Source organism: Ursus arctos, unplaced genomic scaffold (assembly GCF_023065955.2).
Source record: "Ursus arctos isolate Adak ecotype North America unplaced genomic scaffold, UrsArc2.0 scaffold_28, whole genome shotgun sequence".
Taxonomy (NCBI): domain Eukaryota; kingdom Metazoa; phylum Chordata; class Mammalia; order Carnivora; family Ursidae; genus Ursus; species Ursus arctos.
In genome coordinates, this window is record NW_026622963.1 from 5,450,371 (window position 1) to 5,457,529 (window position 7,159).

Consider the following 7,159-nt stretch of genomic DNA (forward strand, 5'->3'; position numbering starts at 1 on the left):
GCACATGCTGTTCCTTCGGCCTGGTGTGCTCTTCCCCACCCCGCCTTCCTCGGCCACTTGGTTCTGCTCATGCTTTCGCTCTGATCCCAGACATCGTTGTCCTAAGTGGGCGCTCTCTGTGGTTGGCTTGCAAAGAGCCTTATTGAAATGGTATCTTTGCAACACATTCACTATTTAAAACATTGTATTTATTTGTGTGACTATTTCATAGGTGTTGCCTTTCTGGGACTGTAATCTTCAAGGAAGATTACAAGCAAGGTCCTGGCATGCCGGGCAAGGAGGAGGGTTCACACTTTGGCCAACGTGCTCCCCCAGGGCTCCCCCTTCATGCCTCCATTGCCCCAGCTTCTCAGTGCTCTGTGCCTTCGCCCCTCTGTGCTTAGGCCAGTTCCCCCGAGGGGCTCTCTCCACATATCCCTAGGGCCATATCTTACTGATTTGGTAAGTGTTTGGCCTAAATGAGATCGCCTTCAGAGGGCTTCCTTATGTTACTGTCTCCAGGTTGGGAAAAAAAGTCCACCTCTCCCTCTTCCTGGCTCTTTCTCCTCCCTCCCCCGCCCCCCATCATGCTCTTTCTGTCTCCACCCCTACACCTTGCTTCCAGTTTGCCTTAACTGCGGAATTCCGCTCGGTGCTCCTTGAGGGCAGGAGACAGGCCACATCCAATTTTGTGTCTTCTCCCACCTCCACTGCCATGTCTGGCACGAATACATATGACCCAGAGTCCCTGGCCCCAGGAAACCTGAATGACACAGACCGAAACTCTCATTTGAGCCCCCAGGGAACAAAAAGCCTCCAAGATGCAAATTCCTGCAAATTGTTCCCACCCACTTTGGCTCCAGACTCCTGCCTCTGTGAGATCTACTTTTCCTTTCTGCTGTTCCCTGATCTGTTCCCTGGAGCGGACACAAACTTTGGGCTAGGTCTTTCTCTTTGGTCTCTAAAGTCACTGGGGCAGCAGGAACCTTACCGAAGATACAGCTGGTATCTCACTGGGCTCTGGGCAGTGAGAACCTCAGTAAGGTTTCATGTTAGATGTTGTACTTTTTTTTTAAAGTTCTGCCAGCCTTCATGCTGTTGGCTACTCCCCTCCTGCCCCCTACCCTCTGGGCTCAGGCCCTCCCACTCTGGAGCAAACAAACTGAGTTACTCCCATTCTAGGCTGGCCGTGCAGGGTCAAGGCCAGGTGGATTCTCAGCCAACCAGGGGTCCGTCTGTAACGCAGCCTGGCCTCAGCTGAAGTGGAGGCTTACGTGGGACCCCGGAGGCCCCTCCACGGTCCTTCCGGGATTCTGAAAGGCCCAGTCTTGCTAGGTCTGGCATCCCTCCTTCTCTCCGCCAGAGGGGCCGTCTCTCTCCCGGAGTCAGCTCCAGCAGGGCCTGGTGTGGCTTCATCCCGTGGCTTGGAGTCAGATCCCAAACAAACCGCCTTTCTGAGAGAGACAAATACCCTGGAACCCACTAATCTCCTTCTCCAGCGGTATCATGTTGCTCTCTGCGATCTTAATCTCCCCTGGCAGGCCGTGCAGGAGAAAGCATCCAGGGGAAACCGATCTTTCCAAACAAAGCCAGGGCTGTCCCCGCTCCTGCCCCCTTGTCCCCCTGGGTGAGCCCTGCCAGGCAGGAGAGCGCCTCCCCGTGGCTGCGCCCGGCCCGCAGCCCCACCATGGAAAGCTCCCCGGAGCTCCACGCTGTCCCTTCCTCCATCTCCAGGCCCTGGGGCTTCCGTGAAGGGTCTCCAGCTCCCCCCAGCTCTGTGGGCAAGATGAGGTGTGCCGAGGAGGAGGGAAGGACTGGGGTTTGAGAGCAGAGCAGCTGGGTTTGCATTCGTACTCCATCGGCAGGACGGGTCATCAGGAAGCTGGCTCTGTGTCCTCAGGTAAGCCTTCCAGCCATTCTGGGCCTCAGTCGGAGCAGGTTTGGAAAACACTCTGTGAACTTCAAGTAGCCCTTCAATTGCTCGTTGTTAATGGTCCCGACTCGGTGTGCGACCTTGGGAAAGTCACTCCCCTCTGTGGGCCTCAGTTTCCTAGGCGAAGGGAGCGGGAAGGCTAAGCTCAAGGAGGGTCTTTCCCTTGGACTACACGGTGATGTAATTTTCCTATCAGCTTTATTAGGCTATCACTCAATTAAGCTGTAACATATATAAGAAAATGTGCCAATTCTAATGAGCATTAATATCCAATAAAATGAGTTTTGACGATGTGTATATCACAATCACGATTCACGTCCATCTCCCCAGAAAGTTCTCTCCCGCCCCTTCGCAGTCAGCTGCCCTCTGCTCCTGGAGATAGAACGTCCCGTGATGGCATCCTACAGATGAGCTCTGTCGTGTCTGGTTTCTTCCAGAAGCCAGCGTGATGTCTGTGAGATTCACGCATGCTGTTGTGGGGTCTCTGTTGTTTGTGCCTTTGTAATGCTGACGAGGATCCCACTGAGGGATGGACCACAATTTGTTCACGCATTCACCTGCTCTTGGACATGCGGGCCGCTTTGGGCTTTTTTCCAGTTTTTGGCTATTATGCATAAAGCTCCCAGGAACACCCCTGTACAGGTTTTTATTTGAACATAAAGCTTCCTTTCTCTAGAATAAATACCAGGGAGGGTGACTGCTGAGTCATGTGTCAGGTATGTGTTTCCCTTTGCAAGACACTGCTAAACTGTTTTCCAGAGTGGTTGGACCACTCTGCATTCCCACCGGAAGTGTGAGAAGGTTCCAGTTGCTCCACGTTCTCATCAGCACTTGATACCGTCCATCCGGGTTCCTTCCTCCTGCTGACCTTGAGTCTCTGCCACTCCCGGGGCCCACGGCTGGCCCACGCCTCCTGTCCACCCCACGCTCCCACCCTCTCTGACCCACACTCAGGCCTGGCGCAGGCCACCAGCCTGTGGCGGGGAGGGTCTAGGGAGACAGAAACTCTCCAGCTGCACTGGTTTTGGAGACCTGGCTGGAGATGGGATTTCAGATGCAGCCTTTCCACTCAGCAAAGCAGCTACACTGGGGCCTTTTAGAATCACTGGCTTCTGTGGGGCCAAGAAATTTGTTTTGCTCATTTCAATGGTTCCTTTCTATGGATTCAGGTCTAGTTCCTGTATCACCTTCTTGGAGAGGGCTTTCCTGGTGACTGGGCCCAGAACCAGATTTTTGGGGGCCTGCTTGAAGCTTATTTAGTTTTCAAGAGTGCTCTTTAGGAAAAAGCATCCCTGATTGGGTATACAAAATTTGGTAGGGAAGTATCTAGAATGGGGGCAAGAAAGGACCTGACCATGCAAAAAGCCTTGAAGCATAAGCCTTACTAATTTTGGGGTGAGTCCACTTCTACTGTTCCCACTGAATGGAACAGGTACCCTGCCTCTCCAGGCTTCCCCGTGCCTTGGTTTCTTTTTCTTGATGGTGTCAACGATGTCACGTTCTCTCTCTCTTTGTTCACTCTTTCCCCCCCACCCCAGAATGTACTCTCTGTGAGGATGAGGGGTTGTGGGTTCACTCCTGTATTCCCAGTGCCCAGAACAGTGCTTGGTACCTGGTAACACCCAACAGATATTGACAAAACAAAGAAATAAAAGCTTTCCAAGGGTTGCTGGCTTCCTACTTGTGTGTGATGGAGTTTTGTAAGTGAATCATTGCATAGAAAAATAGGAGACTCGTATTGGAGGTGCATAGAAATGGCAAAGGCCACTGCTCTGGCTCGACAGACGAGGAAACTGATTCACTGAGCACCTGCTACTGGCCAGGAACTGTCTACACACTGTCGTCTTAAAGACTCTCTCAGCAACCCTCAAGAATGGAGGCAGGCACCATTGTCCCCACTTTGCAGGAAACTGAGGCACAGCGGGTGAAGTCATTTGACCAAGCATCACACTGCCAGTGAAGAGGCCACCAGGGTTTGTCCTTTCTCTTGTTCCACGGTCCCTCTGGGCAAGGCCCCTCTCCAACCTCTGAGCCCCTCTGAGGGGAGAGAGGGGTCTCCAAGGGTCAAGGACTCAGAGCCGAACCCAGGGTGAGCAAGGTTCCAGGCCTGGGGGAGAGAGAGGGTCATGGTATTTGGGTGGCAGGGAGGGAAAAGAGAGGCTCAGTGCACCTCCCGGCCAACAGCCTTGTCCTCGTCAGCTCGAACTGGGCCAGCCTGGAATGGAACCGTGTTTGCAGTTCAACAAAGGCACAGGGACTGGGCCCTAAAGAGGGTGACTTTTGAGCTGCTTCCAGGACTCGATTTAATTTAAAGAGACTGAGGAGTGTACTGGGAGCCCAGCAATGCTTCCTGGCCCAGATGCCAGAAATTCCACCAGTTCTGGACCCTGAGATCTTGGGTGAGCGGTGGCACCTGAGTCAACGTGTCCTCCTTCCCTCCTGGAGACTGGGCACGAAACACTCACTTCCCAGCTTGACATGAGGATTAATTAAAGTTATGGCATAGGAAAGCAATCAACACCTGTGAATTTGCTGTCCTCCCTGGCTTTTATAAAAAGATCTTGACTTCTGGCCAATGTCCATCTGGTGACCCTTCATTGCCCTGCTGAAAACACTGACCTTTGGCCCAAGCTCGGCATCAGATATCATCTTCATCCGGGGTCATTGTTTTAGTCACAAGCAGACTTTTATTTAGCATCTACTCTCTCCTCTTCCCCACGACCCTGCAAGGTCAAGTTTGTTTCTTGTCTTTCCTTCCTTCCTTCCTTCCTTCCTTCCTTCCTTCCTTCCTTCCTTCCTTCCTTCCTTCCTTCCTAGATTTTATTTATTTGACAGACAGAGAGAGAGCGAGAGCACACAAGCAGGGGGAGCAGCAGGCAGAGGGAGAAGCAGGGTCCCAGCTGAGCAGGGAACCTGATGTGGGACTTGATCCCAGGACCTTGGGAACATGACCTGAGCTGAAGGCAGTTGCTTAACCAACTGAGCCACCCAGGTGCCCCCAAAGTCAAGTTTCTTATTCCCCATTTTGCTGACGGAGAGACGGAGGCCCCTTGCATAACAAGCAGTGCAGCGGAGACAAGGAGCATGGGTCTCGCCTCACTTCCCAGGTCACTTCTCTCCTGTCTTTCTCCCTACTCTTGACTCCAATCCCAGAATGCTATGCGGCTTGACTTGAAAATCATCTAACATTTACTTATTGAGTGCTACTCTCACTGTATGGGGTCAGAGGCAAGCCCAGAACTGAGACACGGGCCAGCCTCATCCTCGTCTTCAAGGACCCCTGAGGGTAGCTGAGGACACAGATGGGGATGGAGGGATTCTAAGATCATGGGGCCAGTACGGATGAGTGGGACGGCTGCGGTGATTCAGGGCCCCCTGCTCGTGCTGGGGGGGACTGAAGGCCGTGCGGGGCCAGTGATCGACATGGGACCCAGCAATGTGCTGCCGGTGTTGTGTGGGTGTGACATGCTTGTGACAAAGAGAGACGGGATGCTGTTGCTGCCTAGGTTTATGGTGGGGGGGATGTGCCCCCAACTCTACCGAGCTTCAAGTTCCACTTTCAATGAAGCACTTTTATCTTTCCAATGAGAGTTATTTTTTAAATTGAGGTATCACCGACGTACATTATATTAGTTTCCGGTGCACAACATGACTCAATATTTGTACATGTTGCAACATGATCACAGGAAGTCTAGTATCATCCATCACCAAACATAGTTACAGAATTTCTTTTTCTTACGATGAGAACTTTTAAGAGTTACTCTCTTAGCAACTTTCAAATGTGCTGTCTGGTGTTAATGTCGCCATGCTGGACGGTTCAATCCCAGGACTTGTTTATTTTATAGCTGGAAGTTTGAACCTTTTGACCCCCTTCACCTGCTTTGCTCCCCACACCCTACCCCTGCCTCTGGTAATCACGCATCTGTTCTCTGTAACTATGAGCTTGTTTTTTTATTTGTTAATTTTTTAAAAATGAGAGCTTTGATACAAGCATGAAGTTATTGGCTGGAGCTTGTTGAAAGCAATTTGGCTTTTTTTTGTTTTTTTTTGTTTTTTTTTTGTTTTTTTTAACCAGAAGGAAAAATGTTTACAATGGAAGTCCTTTGGATCCTTATTTAAGAAGCAGACTTCTAAAAATATAGTTTTAACTTTTTATTATGGCATTTGAAAAACATACATTAAAAATAGAGAAAATAGTATAATGAATCCCCTATGTATCTAGAACCGAACTTCAGTGGTTATTAACATTTGGTCATTTTTTGAAGAAATGGATTCTTTTTTTTTTTTTAAAGATATTATTTATTTATTTGACAGAGATAGAGACAGCCAGCGAGAGAGGGAACACAAGCAGGGGGAGTGGGAGAGGAAGAAGCAGGCTCATAGCGGAGGAGCCTGATGTGGGGCTCCATCTCATAACGCCGGGATCACGCCCTGAGCCGAAGGCAGATGCTTAACCGCTGTGCCACCCAGACGCCCCTGAAGAAATGGATTCTTGGAGCACCTGGGTGGCTCAGTCGGTTAAGCAGCTGACTCTTGATTTCAGCTCAGGTCATGATCTCAGGGTCGTGAAATCGAGCCCCTAGTTGGGCTCCACTCTCAGTGGGAAGTCTGCTTGAGATTCTCTCTCTCCCTCTCTCTCTGCCTCCCACCCCAAATAAACAAATAAACCTTGAAAAAAAAAAAAAGAAATGGATTCTTGATGAGTGAAATAAATTATAATTTTGCAAAACATTTAATGTCATTCTTTGAACGCCTATCGTTTTTCTCTGATGGAAGAAGTAAGCACAATTTAAAGTACATCCCGTTGTTTGTTGAAGAAGTTGTAAGGACACAAGCGTCTTCCCTGCCCCTGGAGCTCTAAGGGTGCCTGGTAGAGAATTCAGATTCTTATGCTGTAGAGAGTCTGGGCAGGGAACCTTCTCACTAGTCCCGTCTCTCGCAGACCTGACGTCCTGTGGTTCTCTTATCTGTGGAGAGAAAAAGCCCATTTATAACTTCTCTACTCGGTTCTTAAATGTGGTGGCAAACATTCAGGAATGTGTTTGCTTGGAGCTCATAGCCCTGGGAGATTGACTTAGAAAACAAGGCCTCCTTGTCTCCTGTTCTGACTCCGGGGACATGCTTTAATGAATTGCTCTCAAACCCAAATTGGCTCCAGCCTCGCCCACAAGCAGCTGCGGTACCCTGAGGAACAAGCCCAAACCTGGGGGTGGGAAAAGTAAACCTTAGCTCTGCACCCATTAGCTG